Genomic DNA, 16,992 nt, shown 5'->3' with positions numbered 1-16,992 from the left:
GAAAACCTTGGCCATATTTACTTAAACAATTTTTATAGGAGTAAACTCTACTATTATGACTCCAATAAGCTTTTAAGCCATTAAGCTGACTATTCCAGCTGCTCTGTTAGATTATGGAACAGCCGAATCACTTCGTTTGTTTCTGATTTAAAATAAGTTATGTATTACCGATGGAATGTATATTTTTCTAAAGGTAGTTGGCTATCGAATGGTTCTTAAGTTTTGGTTTGATTTTTTTTTTTTTATTTTGTAAAACAAAAGAATTAATAGAAATTTTTTCTACACATCTTGACAGAATTTTTTTTAAAGCTTAAGCTTTATAAAGATCAAGAAATGATATCTTTTTTTAAAGTGAGTTTATTTTTGAACTTACCTTTTTTTTAATGAAAATATGTCACCATAGAATAAAATGTTAAGAGTTCCGTCGCACCATAGTTATCAGTTATCGTTTTTGTGTTGACTGAAAAAAGAAAAAAGAAGAAAGTTAAATTTTTTGTTTTTTTTTTTTAAATGGTGCTTTTTCAAATTAAATTTATTCCAATGCAAACCAAATTCTTTGCTTTTCAAATCAAATTCGAATTCACAAAATCAAAAATATTTAAAGCTATCAATTTATTCGTATATTTTTAATAAAGGAACTGATACTACATTATGTCATTGTAATGAGCTTAAAGACTGGAAACATAACAAGATACTTATAAAAGCATTTAAAGTAGCAGTACTGCCCCTTTGTATAGAGATAAGATCTTCAGGCTTATAAATAATTACAAAACAGATAAACAAAGGGTGAACTTGAATTTCACTAGGGTGAATTTGATTTGCAAAAGGGTGATCTTATGGGGAAAACCCCTCTGGATGACTGCTTTTTCAATATGTTTTTTTTTATGGAAACCTGAAAGCTTTTATTGAAATTTAGAAAAGTACATGATATTTTTTGAAGTAAAATATAAAATGGTGGCTCTGAAGTCTGAAGCCCTTCAAAGTTGACGCCTAGAATTTGCGCCATGCAATGCCAAGGTTCACAAATTTTTTTTAATTAAAATGGAATTTTAAACTTTTTCGAGTTTTTCGGAAATTAAATGAGTGTTTTGTTTTTAGTTTTTTACACGTTGAACTCTCTATCTCTAGGTGCTTATAAATCCTGGTTAGCTTACGTTCTATAAATTATTTGTTACTGAATTTTGTTTTGCATTCCGAAACAGATATTTTTGATTCCAAGTCTCGAAACAAGTTAAGGTTTAACGATAAGAGTTCACAGTAAAAAAATGACAAATTTTTTTTTTTTTTAATTTTCGAAAAAAATCCTTGCCTAAAAAAATGCATTTTCAAAAATTTCATCTAAATCTATCGAATGTAACATCAAAAGAAAGGTCTCTTTAAGCTCTATTCCTAACTGAAAACAAAAAATTTCTAAAAGGTCGACTTGACGAATAAATCGGTTTCTTGTGATAGAAATAAGACCTTTAGCACTATTGTCATCCGAATTCATACTAAATATTCTCTACCAAGTAAAAATTATTCCAGCAAAAATCTTAAAGCAAACCACAAAATCGTCAACATCATCATCATAGCCCACCATAGCCACCCCTTTTAAGAGTATTCAACTATAATTTTGCTTCCATGATGATGACGATGATGAAAATAAAAGTCTCGCATCTTCTTCGTCTGTGCATCTTTTTCATTAAATTTTAATTGACCTTCAAATCACACACAGAAAGATAGCCCCCTCCCCTCCTCTCCACCCCCGCCCATCTTCTTCACACTTATTTACCGGGCATATGAGCCAAACGAAGACCCCGACGAGCATATTATATTGTATACAAAAGTCCATGATCAAGGTCAAGTCCATAGTCATTACCAAGAGAATGATGCATAAAACAACAACCTCAGTGTCAGCATCATTGAGGAAAATGAGGAAAAAATATTGTATCTTTTACCAAAGAACAAAAGCCGTCGATAAATATGAACATACACACACAAAAATTGAGAAGAAAAAAACAAAAATCTCTAGAATATCAAATGAGAACCGGCCAATTGCGCATCCAACATCGTTCACAGCCTTGAATCTTTGGATTATGCTTGGCTAGGCTATATGGAAGGAAGAGGAGCAGGCAGCAAAAAAAAGTAGCACACTTTGTATCTTTGTGTATTTCTGAGTTTGCTATTGATAAATCTAGACAGCTGCTGTTCACTTGGTTGCCACAAAAAAATATCGACAAAAAATATATAATACCACAATAGTCCTTCGCATTGTGTCTGAAAACCTTGAGAAGGTGCAGGCATTCGCATTTCATGTCAAACTCATAACCAAGCGAGCAACCAACCGACCGATACTCTGCAACACGATCAAGGATAAAAATCGAGTGTCCAAGAGTTTGAGGACTTTTATTCTGAGGGCAAAAACGAAACGAAACGAAAAACTCATCAAATGTGCCAGAGAACCGTTTTCAAGATGACCACTTGATGTTTTAGTTACGAAAAAAAGTCTCTATCTTTATCACTCTTTTTAGTTTGACAAGAATATGACACTTCCCTTATCCCTTCTCTTCTTCTTTTGTTAATATTTTTGATATCATTTTTTCATATCTTGGATTTTCATTATTAAAAAAATATTAAAGAAGATGAAGACGAACAAAAAAAGTAAAAAAAAAAAATAATGACATGTGGAGCTGTGAAGTTTTTTTTTTTTTTTTGATTATCTTTTGAAGTGAGGTTATGTGGGGATTCATTATTATGCCATCGATAAAGTAATTTTGTGTTCAAGTTGTTTTTCAAGCAATAATCAGTTTGGAAATTGTTCTATCGAATTTATCTGAAACGTAGGTATATAAAAAATGTTATGAGAGGAACGCAAATACGCATGGTGACCTTCAGTAACGTGGTGGTAAAATATTGATGGATAATAGACTGATATGAGCTATAACGCTTTTAAAGCAATCATTTAGAGTATTTTTATTGATTTTTGAAGTCTTTATCAATCACACTTCTGAAAAGTACTAAAAGAACCTTGAATGAACACTATATTGATGGTCACACCAAATGCAATACAATAAGATTTGTGACCTTTTGGGTTCGCACGTGAAATGAACTTATTGAATCACGTGCAGCTGAACAGTAATTGAAGATCTTGAAAAGGTCTTCTGAAATAAGCCTTGAATTTTTTATTTCCGATTTATTAAAATTAGACTATTTAAATTTTTAACTTGGCAATTTAAGGCTCCTTAACAATCAAAACAATTTACAAAAAACAAAACACCGACAACCAATTTGCTTTCATTTAAAATTTTTGTGTATCAGGGTATACAAATTGATTTTTACCTCCTTCAATAATCTTAGCATGTAAACCAATATATTTAAACAAAAACAAAAAAAAAAATGTATTTGAAGTCTGATAGTTTCATCAAAAAAAAAATATTTCGAGCTGCAGCCTCAGCCAGCAATTAACTTCAAACTGTTTAGTTAAGAGTTTTTGGTGGAGGGGAGGTTGAAATTTTATTTTAAGGACCAAAATTAACGGTACTTCCCATATGACCAAAATGAAAAAAACTATTTTTCTCAAAGCCAGCTCTAATAATTTTGATTTTAAAAATTCATGTTATACGGCATGTAAGGACGTACTTTTAAAATTAAAGAAGTATTTTGTATACCATTGTTAACGGTACTTACCATAGGACCGTTTTCTACATTTATGACTTTTTTATAAACGAGTAAACCGATTTCAACGACTTGTACAAAAATCTTGTTGAAGTTTCAATTTTAAAACTTTAGAAAAAAATTTCAAAAAAAAAATATTGTTAGATTTTTAAAAAACTTTCAAAAATTAATTTTGAAAAATCAATTTTTTGATAACCGATGAATGAATTTCATTAAAACTTTATTTTTATGTGTCAATTAATATTTTATTTTTAATGGCATACCAAATTTTTACTTGCGATATAGGTACTATATATCAAGTTATGCATTCGTACAAAAAAAAAAAGTTGAGATAACATTTTTCCATGACATTACGATGATACACAATGCCAAAAAAGTGGGTCCCGGAAGTCCGTCTGTCCGTCTGTCTGTCAGTCTGTCTGTCTGTCTGTCTGTATAAAGAACTAGAGCCTAAACGGATGGACCGATTGACTCCAAACTTGCTATGTAGTAGTTTTTGGAGACTCTCCAGAGGGGTTTTTGGAATTAATTTTTTCGGACCAAAAATAACGGTACCTGTCATACAAAAATTTCGGAAAAGTTTAATTTCACGAAAACGGCTCCAACGATTTTGTTAAAAAAATTCAAATGTTAGTTTTTAAACAATGTCTATGTTTTGAAGAAAAAATTTTTTTTTGAAAATCGTTATTAACGGTACCTGCCATAGGACCGCTTTTTTCAAATCGGATTTTCTACAAAACTACTTATTGTATTTCAACGAAATTTTTTATACAAAAGCATTTATATAATTTAAATATAAGCCGAAAATAAAATTTTGAAAAAAATAATTTTTGGATTTTTTAAAAAAATTTGAAAATTTTTTTGAAATTTTGTTTTTAGATGTTGATTAGTTATTTCTACAAAATGGCATACCAGTTTTATTTTTAAACTTTTTTTTCAAAAAATTATTTATAAAAATTAGTTTTTTAAAAAACGGCTCTAACGATTTTGAAAATTTTTTTTTTTTAAATGCACCTTAATATATCAAATAAAACTGCATACTTGTTTTGTGGGGCGATTTAATTTCAGATATTGTTTTATTTTTTTGAAAAATGAATTTTTTTTTATTTATTTTTTTTTTTTTTGTTTTTATGTACCTACATTTCCCAAGTTTCTATATAAAAAGTCTTAAAAATTTAAGCAACTTCAACTCTAAGAGCAAGTTCGTGCGACCCAGTCGTGCATTTTATTTTGTTCACATTTTTAAAAATTTTAGGTATATGAAAAAAAAAAAAAACAATTTATGAAAAAATCCGCTCTATCGATTTCCAAAGAAAAATCTTTCTGCAAGAAAATAAATAGCATACTTTGTTTTGAGGTCAAACCCATTTAAAAAGATGTTTTTTAAACTTTCATTTATTGTTTTTTATTATTTCTTGATTTTTTTTTTGTTTTCAAATTGCTAAAAAATTCCTTTATGAATTTTTAAAAACCTTTTATATTCCCAGCAACTTTAAAGATAAGAGCAAGTACGTGCGACCTGGTCCTGCATTTTATTTTTCATCATTTCCAACAATATTTTCGAACAAAACAAGATATTTTAGATTTAATAGAAAAACATATTCATGGATTTTAAGTAATTATCCTTGTTTAGAGCTAAATTAACAACATTTTTCAGTGACGTCATAGAGAAGACAAATTAGTTACTAAAGGCCAAATTTTTTTTATGTTATTTTAAAACTGCAGTCTGACATTCTTAATTTGAAACTGCGTTTTATTTTTAAAATGTTAACATCCATTTTGCATTAAAGTTATTTGTAATTCCATCTTTATCAACTTCTCATTTAAACTATAAAAGCAAATTTATGTTATACTTTGGATTTTTCAAGAGAATCCAAAAAAAAACCAAAAACTTTAAAAAACAACCAACCATACTATCATTTTATGATTTTCTCTTTATTTCCACAGCTGTGGTTCTTTTTTTTTTTTGTCTGCCCACAAAATAAATATAAAGTGAAGGCGTTTGTGTAGAGCAACACAGCTTTTTAATTAAAGTACTTAAATTTATATTTTTAAACTATTTTATCGTTTGTGGTTGTGAATCCTTTCTTTTTTTTTGTGGATTTTGTTTTATTTATTTAACAGGAAATTGAATTGAATTAAAATAAAATTCAATCAACATCAAAGTTTACTTTCTCGTAGATACTTTTTCATTATTTAAATCTTCTTTTTTTTTGTCAGTTGATTTATCTCTACAATGAGTTTTTTCTACTTTTTTTAATCTGAGAAAATCGTACTCACATCGCGCAAAAATACTTTCGATTTTCATGGAAACAAAATGTCACAAGCGATTGTCACGTCATTGATTGATTGTTGAGCTAAAGTTTCGCTAACTGATAAATACGGAAGATTAGTACCAGGCAAGACAAAAAAAAAAAGAAGAAACAACAATGACAAAAGCTGACTTCAATCAGTTTGTAGTGAAATGAATGATACCCTATTTAAAAATCCTTACAAAAGAGCTTTAAAAAACTGAACAAAAGTCATCACAAAAATTAATAGCCTCTGGACTTCAGTATTTTTTACAATTTTGAGAATTTTAAGTTTTTTTTATATTTCTTTTTTTTTTAATAATAATTCCTCTGCGTCACCAACTAACAAACAAACTTTGACTACTTAAACATCTTCGATAAATAATTGCATTGGCAACGCCTTCAGTTTTATTAATAAATAACATCATTTGATGAGTTTGCAAAAAAAATTAAATAAAAAAGTTGAAAGAAACCTTCTCCAGTCAACGACTAAATTGAGCCCATTCATAGAGGAAAAAATATATTTAAAAAAAAAAAATATATTTACCTACTAATTGCAATGAAGAATAACACGACACAAACGACATATTGTCATTAATGCTGAAATTATGTGTGTAGACATACAAAAACTGAATGCGTAGGAAAAGATGTGAAGTGAAGAGGTTGAATACTCTTACTATTACAAAACTTATACTTCGATACCATAAAGCCCCCTCAAGACACATAACGACGATAAAGAAAGATAGCTATCGATTGAGTGTGAAGAAGTGGAGAAAGTCAATCCATTGGATCAATCTTTGGTGAATGAACGTCTGTGATGAAACTGATGATGAGACTAAAAATATTTCTATTTCAATTGAATTTGTAGTTTTTTTTTTGCTTACAATCTTTCGAGTAAAAAAGTTTATCGAAGCAGTTTTTTTTTTATTTTTATTTTTAATTATTGGATTCTTCTTTCTGTACGATAATTACTATATTCAAGATGCCAAAGAGCAATAAACTGTTATTTTATAATGAAAAAGGAATTTATGATTCAAGTGAGGTCGAATCTTTTGAAATATTATTTTTTTATTTATTTTAAGTTTTTGAAATCAAGATTTTTTTTATTTCGCAAATGTAGCTGTCATATTCAATTCTCCTTTTCAAGATTTCGGCACTCGAAGTTTTGTTTTTTTAATTTTTTAGAATAAAACACGGGTAAACCTATTGTATTTTAAGTTTTATAATTTGTAATTTTGAAGTTTTCTACGAAAATCTGGCATTCGGAATTTGGTAATCAGAATTTTGACATCTAATATTTCGAATAAAGATTTTGGAATCATAGATTTTTTCATTTGAGATTATTGGATTTTCAGTATTTTGGTATTCGTTATTCTTAAATCAAGTTTTTTCAATGCGATATTTTTGCACTAGGATTTACGCTTTTAGAGTTTGGATTTTCGAATTCAGAACATTATTTTTCACGATTTGAGATTTTAGGACATTGCATTTAAATTACTGCGTTTTAAATTTAAACCCATTTTGGCTTTCGGAATTTAAGCATTTGAGAACTTTTATTATACTGTCGAAGTGTTTGAAATTTAGATTTTCACATTTAGAATTTTTGTAGGATTTGACTTTAAAAATTACAGCAGGACAGTCATTTTTTAGTGGTAGGTGGGATTTTTACATTTTTGACTTTTGTATTCAATATTTTGTAACAGGGAATCTTGATATGTGTTAAATTTTTTTTTCTGAATTTTGACATTCAAAATTTTACCAATTACGATTTTGAAATTTTGAATTTTTGTATTTTTTAGTGCGAATAACTGCAATTTTTTACTTTTCATTAAAATTAAGAAAAATTTCTTTTATTAAAGTAATCTTAAAGAAAAAAAAGTTTTTAAAGAGGGACAAAAAAGTGTAGATCGCCTTTTAAGGTTTATATGCAGGACTCTGGTATTTTCGACATTTAACCTTCAATAACTTGTTTTTGTAGACATGGAATTTTTGGCAACTCATTTTCAATAATGTAACGTATGGTCGGTCTCATAACTAAGCCTTGTAACTCCACCTGTTTTCAAAAATGACATTTGAGTGCCATTTATTAGAAAATATGTCAGCGGAGCAACCCAGAAAATTTGAAGTCATTCCGAAAACTCTGAATAGACTTCAATTCAAATTTTGCACAGCAACATTATACCACAACTACTCTGTTGTTTCTCTACTCTTTCGTCTCTCCTGTAAAATTTTGTTTTGGGAGTTACGAGGTTTCCTTGTCAGACCGATGATATGTAGATCAGCATCAATTTTCACCTCTAAGTGGAATTTGACCAAATTAAAAAAAAATATTTATTGCAAAAAAAAACTAAAAAAAACTTGAATTTAAAAAAAAATTTATTGGAATTGAAAAAATTGCATTAAACAAAATTACTGCAACTGAAAAATATTTGCAATAAAAAAATATTTATTGCCACAAAAAATATTTTTTATTAAAAAAAAATGTTATAGAAACTGAAAAATATTTGCAGAGAAAATAGAATTTTAATTGCAATTAAAAATTTTTTGCATTAGAGAAATAAAAAATGTTCTGCATTGAAAAATAAAAATTCGATGCAAAATGTTTGCATTAATTTTTCTTTTAATATTCGTCGAATTTCTTACAATTTTGGCTATTTGACCGAAAATTAGTTATTTCAACTATGTATGATATTGAACCAACTCAAATGTGAGAAATTCGCCGAATATTAAAAAAAAATTTTAATGCAGACATTTTGCATGCATTAAATATTTTTTTTTTGAACGCAATAAATATTTTTTTAATGCAAATTTTTTTTTTTTGAATAAATATATTTTTTTAACTTTGCATTTTTTTTTTAATTGATATTTTGGGGTCGAGGTAGTTCATACCAAAACATTTCATACCACTACATTTCATACCACTACATTTCATACCACACACTTCATCCCAACAGAATCTGTTAAAATAACAGAGTTCATTCTTAGAAAGGGCCGCCCTTTTTTGTTCATTTTTTGTTGTTCTTGTTTTTTTGCTGTTTTTGAAAATTTTTATTGGCCAATGAAATTAGTGAAACTATTTAATAAAGGATGCATATAGGTAAAGTAAGTAACGCAGCCGTAGGTGTAGTGTTTATGACATCATATGGAGTTCTTTTTAGTTTTGCATATTATGGAGTGGGAAAAAGAAGAAAAATTTTGAGATGATGGGAGTGATTGGTTGGTTTGACATTTGAGAGATTAGTTGAAGCTTTTTTTTTATTAGTTTGGCAGGTATTATATAGTTCAAGGTTTAAGTATTGTGCGCACTGCGCAGCTAAAAAAGAGGAGGAGACTTTCAAGAAAGGGTTCTTGTTGGTGGTTGTTTTTCTTTATTTTTTTTTAGACTTAGGTTTTTTTTTAAACAGATTTTTGCGTTGATTGATGATACTTATGTGCGAAGGTGTTTGGTTTTTGCAATTTGTTTGTTTTTTTTTTATGAAGGGACTGAGAAGTAGGTAGGGACATAGAGTTTTTTTTATCTTCTATATACCTAGGTTGTGATTATGTACCTAACGACATAATGTTTTTTTTATGAATTTAGGGTGTGTGGTCTAGGTGGTTTTCGTTGGAAGGAAAGACGTGTGGTGTATTGTGTATACCTACATAGAGCGAGGGAGAGAAAAAAAATGTGCCAAGATCTTTATTCTTGTTTTTTTTTATTCATGAACAAAATGACCCGTATAAACTTAGCATGACAACTTTTGAAAAGTTAATTTTTTTTTGGCTCAGTAATTGCCGCATAATTGCCGTGTTTATGCCGTGAAGTCAAAAAAATTGCCGCGCGCTTAGTTTGGTCAGAATCGGTAAACCAAGTTTGTCATGCTAACTTTATATAAAGTTAGCATGACAAATTTTAATTTTTGATCAATTTAAATTTTTTTTTCTCTAATTATTTAAAGTTTAATTGCCGTAATTATGCCGTGAAATCGAAAATAATATATCTCTTTTGGTTTTCTCAAAAAAAAATAAAATGTATTTTTTGTTAACCCTATTCCATATAAAGTTAGCATGACACACCCTGTATTTCTTAAATCCTTGGTCAATTTGAAAATTTTTTTGGCCAATTAATTGCCGCATTGGGTTAATATAAAAACTACAAACTCAAAAAAATTGCCGCGCTTTTGGTTTTTTCAAAAAAAATTAAAAACTGTTTTTGGCCTCATATCGTATAAAGTTAGCATGACAAACCATCTATTTCTTAAATCCTTGGTCAATTTGGAAATTTTTTTGGCCAATTAATTGCCGCATTGGGTTAATATAAAAACTGCAAACTCAAAAAAATTGCCGCGCTTTTGGTTTTTTCAAAAAAAATTAAAAACTGTTTTTGGCCTCATATCGTATAAAGTTAGCATGACAAACCATCTATTTCTTAAATCCTTGGTCAATTTGAAAATTTTTTTGGCCAATTAATTGCCGCATTGGGTTAATATAAAAACTGCAAACTCAAAAAAATTGCCGCGCTTTTGGTTTTTTCAAAAAAAATTAAAAACTGTTTTTGGCCTCATATCGTATAAAGTTAGCATGACAAACCATCTATTTCTTAAATCCTTGGTCAATTTGAAAATTTTTTTGGCTAATTAATTGCCGCATTGGGTCAATATAAAAACCGCAAACTCAAAAAAATTGATGCGCTCTTGGTTTTTTTTTGCAAAAAAGTTTAAGTTTATTTTTTGAGTCACTTTCCATATAAAGTTAGCAGGGCATACCCTCTGTTTGTTAAATCGCTGATTACAATTTAATTTTTTTTTTTTTTGCGAAATAATTGCCACACTTGGTTTTTTTGTAAAATGCAAACTCGAAATTCTTTTTGGCCAGTTTTTTATTCAAAGTAAAGGAAAAAAAACTACTATATTTTATGTAACTACATTCTTTGTTAAGTGGTTCCTATAAAGTCATAAAAAAAAGCATTTTTGTTTACAATGTAAGGTGTTCTTGAATTTTGTAGGTCAATCACATACACCATTTATTATTGTACTATTGTACATTCTAGGACATAGATTTTTATAACTGAGTGATAGTATGATAGACAGGATGTCGGCCTCTTACACGACGTACATGAGTTCGAGTACGGTGATGGGAACGAGTTTTTTTTTTTTTATTTATTTTTTTTATTTTTTTTTTTATTTTAATTTAACATAATTTGTATTCCAATAACTATTTTTATTGTTAAAGCGATATTCCAATGACTTGTTTTCAATAACAAGTATTGGAAGGATGGGTTTTTAAGTGGCAACAACAACTCACTGCTCATAAAGCAAAGTATCTAAGTATTAATATTTTAAGCATTTCTAAAATTGTAATAAACGAGAAAAAAATCTCTGCGAGGACGTAATATATAATTGCTTCTATTATAATAAAAGTAATAATAGTCTTTAATAGCTGTTATTGGGATGGACGTCTGTAACGTTATTCTGTTAGCCAGTGAAATGTTAATTGCTCAAACGAAAAATTACTATCTTATAATATATGTAATAGGTAGCTACCTGTTATTCGGATGGAAATAATCTGCTTAATCGAAAAAATGAGCCTAATAATACGAGTTAATTTGAAACTCGGTGAAACGCAAATTAGTCAATCGAAAAGTACAGATGCACCTACCGAAAAATATTTTCTTTTTCCATATCTCTTTTACCTATATCAGGAAAATATAAAATCAGGGAAAATACATCAAAAATTGTTCTCGTCAGAAAATCAATTCCATAACAAGTGGCGAGTATGAGTTCAAAATGGCTTTAACACTAATTTTTAGCAAAAAGTATGTTTTGCAACAGTTAGAGTGTAAACTCCGATTAATTTTATGGAAAATACCGAAATTTCATTCAAAGTTGTGTTTGACACATGATTTCTTGCAAAAAGTATGTTTTGCAAAAGAATCAGTGTAAACTCCGATTAATTTTATAGAAAATTCCGAAATTTCATTCAAAGTTGTGTTTCACACATGATTTCTTGCAAAAAGTATGTTTTGCAACAGTTAGAGTGTAAACTCCGATTAATTTTATAGAAAATACCGAAATTTCTTTAAAAAATGCTTTTGACAAATGTTTTTCGCAAAAAGTATGTTTTACAAAAGAAACAGTGTAAACTCCGATTAATTTTATAGAAAATTCCGAAATTTCATTCAAAGTTGTGTTTGACACATGATTTTTTGCTAAAAGTATGTTTTGCAACAGTAAGAGTGTAAACTCCGATTGATTTTATAGAAAATTCCGAAATTTCATTCAAAGTTGTGTTTGACACATGATTTTTTGCTAAAAGTATGTTTTGCAAAAGAAACAGTGTAAACTCCGATTAATTTTATAGAAAATTCCGAAATTTCATTCAAAGTTGTGTTTGACACATGATTTTTTGCTAAAAGTATGTTTTGCAACAGTTAGAGTGTAAACTCCGATTAATTTTATAGAAAATACCGAAATTTCTTTAAAAAATGCTTTTGACAAATGTTTTTCGCAAAAAGTATGTTTTACAAAAGAAACAGTGTAAACTCCGATTAATTTTATAGAAAATTCCGAAATTTCATTCAAAGTTGTGTTTGACACATGATTTTTTGCTAAAAGTATGTTTTGCAAAAGAAACAGTGTAAACTCCGATTAATTTTATAGAAAATTCCGAAATTTCATTCAAAGTTGTGTTTGACACATGATTTTTTGCTAAAAGTATGTTTTGCAACAGTTAGAGTGTAAACTCCGATTAATTTTATAGAAAATACCGAAATTTCTTTAAAAAATGCTTTTGACAAATGTTTTTCGCAAAAAGTATGTTTTACAAAAGAAACAGTGTAAACTCCGATTAATTTTATAGAAAATTCCGAAATTTCATTCAAAGTTGTGTTTGACACATGATTTTTTGCTAAAAGTATGTTTTGCAACAGTAAGAGTGTAAACTCCGATTGATTTTATAGAAAATTCCGAAATTTCATTCAAAGTTGTGTTTGACACATGATTTTTTGCTAAAAGTATGTTTTGCAAAAGAAACAGTGTAAACTCCGATTAATTTTATAGAAAATTCCGAAATTTCATTCAAAGTTGTGTTTGACACATGATTTTTTGCTAAAAGTATGTTTTGCAACAGTAAGAGTGTAAACTCCGATTGATTTTATAGAAAATTCCGAAATTTCATTCAAAGTTGTGTTTGACACATGATTTTTTGCTAAAAGTATGTTTTGCAAAAGAAACAGTGTAAACTCCGATTAATTTTATAGAAAATTCCGAAATTTCATTCAAAGTTGTGTTTGACACATGATTTTTTGCTAAAAGTATGTTTTGCAACAGTTAGAGTGTAAACTCCGATTAATTTTATAGAAAATACCGAAATTTCTTTAAAAAATGCTTTTGACAAATGTTTTTCGCAAAAAGTATGTTTTACAAAAGAAACAGTGTAAACTCCGATTAATTTTATAGAAAATTCCGAAATTTCATTCAAAGTTGTGTTTGACACATGATTTTTTGCTAAAAGTATGTTTTGCAAAAGAAACAGTGTAAACTCCGATTAATTTTATAGAAAATTCCGAAATTTCATTCAAAGTTGTGTTTGACACATGATTTTTTGCTAAAAGTATGTTTTGCAACAGTTAGAGTGTAAACTCCGATTAATTTTATAGAAAATACCGAAATTTCTTTAAAAAATGCTTTTGACAAATGTTTTTCGCAAAAAGTATGTTTTACAAAAGAAACAGTGTAAACTCCGATTAATTTTATAGAAAATTCCGAAATTTCATTCAAAGTTGTGTTTGACACATGATTTTTTGCTAAAAGTATGTTTTGCAACAGTAAGAGTGTAAACTCCGATTGATTTTATAGAAAATTCCGAAATTTCATTCAAAGTTGTGTTTGACACATGATTTTTTGCTAAAAGTATGTTTTGCAAAAGAAACAGTGTAAACTCCGATTAATTTTATAGAAAATTCCGAAATTTCATTCAAAGTTGTGTTTGACACATGATTTTTTGCTAAAAGTATGTTTTGCAACAGTAAGAGTGTAAACTCCGATTGATTTTATAGAAAATTCCGAAATTTCATTCAAAGTTGTGTTTGACACATGATTTTTTGCTAAAAGTATGTTTTGCAAAAGAAACAGTGTAAACTCCGATTAATTTTATAGAAAATTCCGAAATTTCATTCAAAGTTGTGTTTGACACATGATTTTTTGCTAAAAGTATGTTTTGCAACAGTTAGAGTGTAAACTCCGATTAATTTTATAGAAAATACCGAAATTTCATTCAAAGTTGTGTTTGACACATGATTTTTTGCTAAAAGTATGTTTTGCAACAGTAAGAGTGTAAACTCCGATTGATTTTATAGAAAATTCCGAAATTTCATTCAAAGTTGTGTTTGACACATGATTTTTTGCTAAAAGTATGTTTTGCAAAAGAAACAGTGTAAACTCCGATTAATTTTATAGAAAATTCCGAAATTTCATTCAAAGTTGTGTTTGACACATGATTTTTTGCTAAAAGTATGTTTTGCAACAGTAAGAGTGTAAACTCCGATTGATTTTATAGAAAATTCCGAAATTTCATTCAAAGTTGTGTTTGACACATGATTTTTTGCTAAAAGTATGTTTTGCAAAAGAAACAGTGTAAACTCCGATTAATTTTATAGAAAATTCCGAAATTTCATTCAAAGTTGTGTTTGACACATGATTTTTTGCTAAAAGTATGTTTTGCAACAGTAAGAGTGTAAACTCCGATTGATTTTATAGAAAATTCCGAAATTTCATTCAAAGTTGTGTTTGACACATGATTTTTTGCTAAAAGTATGTTTTGCAAAAGAAACAGTGTAAACTCCGATTAATTTTATAGAAAATTCCGAAATTTCATTCAAAGTTGTGTTTGACACATGATTTTTTGCTAAAAGTATGTTTTGCAACAGTTAGAGTGTAAACTCCGATTAATTTTATAGAAAATCTTCTTAAGATGACATATTCGACAAGACGACATAGTTTTAAAATGTCAGTTCCTCAATTATTGTTACTTTCCTTAGTTTGCAACAGTGTATCCAGTTTACCTAGTTTTTATGCTTTTTAGATTGAAACCATTTTTGATCATATCGGGTAAGATGACATGACGCTGCGCTCGTCCGTCCAAGTTGACATACATTATCTTACGCGGAATGTAGTATAAGAAGCTTGAAAAGTTACAAAACGACGCATAATGATGTTCCATTCCACCGGACTTTTCGGAATACCTACCTATATAGATAATAATATAACACCATTCATATTAGGTAAGGCATTACCTAAAATGAAATGTTTTAGCATTTCATGTAAAGGAGCATTGGCTATGTTGCTAGGCATGTACTAGGTACATATTGCCACGCATTGCGTGCCGGTGTTGTTTACAAAATGTAACATAAAAAAAAGTATGTCATCTTAAGCAGATCTCCCCTACCTACCTTCCCTTCCCACATATAACTCAACCCATCTTAAAAACACCCTTTCATCAAAAATATTTTTAAGAATTTAATGAATCCTTTATACCTATCTGCTTTATCCAAAACTTTCATTTCAAATTTCAACAGTGTATAGGTAGGTAGGTATCATATTTTTCACATGCGGTTTTTGAATATATTTTACCTGTTGAAGTAAAAAAAACAAGCACCCTTGTTTTTAATCGGCAATAACTTTTCTCAGAGCAATCGTGTACCTATTAACCTTATTTTTATGTCATTAGATTCAGCGTCAAAAAATTCCTTAAAAACATGTGTCATATGATGATTTTCGACAGACAATTTGTTTCACTACATTTTTGACCTTCACCCTCTCCCTCTTGTCCGCGAAAAAACACTCTTCCACCCAATTTTTTTTTATAGACTTTTTTATCCTTGCTTCTTATCCCAAAAACAATATTTTTGCCGATTGGTTTTATTCCTCTCTCTCTCATCAACCAATTAAAAAACTAAGTACCAAACAACCCTATTACGGATGCCAACTACGTATCATTAGGTATTCTTAACGATTAAAACATTTATAAAATGATTCATTTAATATTTAATTTGAACTTTTATCAATTTATTATCAATTGAATCATTAAACAAGCGCATTAACTACGTACCTATATAAATACACACACACCTACCTTCGTGCTACATCTCATTCTGTTCACCATAAAAAAATCAAAACACAAAATCAATTTCGCGTTGACAGAAAAGAATAACCTACCTATACATACCTACCAACAACCAAACCAATTGAATTAAAATCTTTGCACATGCCTAGATATCTTTCCCTCCCTACCTCTCTCCTCATTATCCTAACATACCCACACACTTGCCCCATACCTACGTCACCCAATTAAAAAAAAACCTAAACCATAAACAAACACCCCATATTCATAAAAAAATACTTGCAATAATCCACAATTGAAAAAAACAATAGCAGGTAGGTATACCCCTTTCTATATGTACATATATAATTTTGTTCATGCAAAAAAAAAAGCAAGAATAAAGATCTTGGCACATATTTTTCTCCCCCTCGCTCTATGCCTAAATGCACAATAGACACCACACCATACGTCTTCAAATGATTTTTTTCTAAACCACACGCCCCAAAATCATAAAAAAATATTTGCAATAACCCAAACAGCAAGGAAAACAATGCAAAAAAAAAAATACCTATATATGTTACCGCTCATTTTGTTCATGAATAAAAAAAAACAAGAATAAAGATCTTGGCACATTTTTTTTCTCTCCCTCGCTCTATAGTCCAGTGCATTTATGATGTTCATATATGGACGACCCAGCAGTTTGTACCACCCCCAAATTTTTTTTGCTCATTCGATAGAGCATTGGCTGAATATTATTACCCTGATTTTTCGCACTCGTGAAATTCACCTTTCGGCCGCCATCTTGGATTTTAGTTTTTGTTCAATATCTCGATTTCTATTTATCCTACATAAAAGTTGTGTATACAAGAAACGTAGGCAATTAAATTTCGCGTCTTTTATGTTAAGAACACTTTTTCGATATTCTGACTATTAAAAAAGTTACAAGCCAAAAAAGTAAAAAAAACCGAAA

General features: G+C 28.9%; 1 protein-coding gene across 2 annotated transcripts in view; it reads right to left on the bottom strand.

The window, feature by feature from the left end:
- Positions 1-16,992, bottom strand: part of LOC129919067 (beta-1,4-glucuronyltransferase 1-like) — a 216,320-nt gene that overhangs the window by 92,551 nt on the left and 106,777 nt on the right. For both annotated transcript variants that reach the window (XM_055999891.1, XM_055999892.1), the window contains exon 2: positions 374-460. The gene's annotated coding sequence lies outside the window, so the exon portion shown is untranslated. The remainder of the gene's footprint in view (positions 1-373; positions 461-16,992) is intronic.

This window comes from Episyrphus balteatus, chromosome 4 (assembly GCF_945859705.1).
Source record: "Episyrphus balteatus chromosome 4, idEpiBalt1.1, whole genome shotgun sequence".
In the NCBI taxonomy this organism is placed as follows: Eukaryota; Metazoa; Arthropoda; class Insecta; order Diptera; family Syrphidae; genus Episyrphus; species Episyrphus balteatus.
Note: the sequence above shows the minus strand (reverse complement) of the source record. Positions and strands in the feature narration are given on the sequence as shown.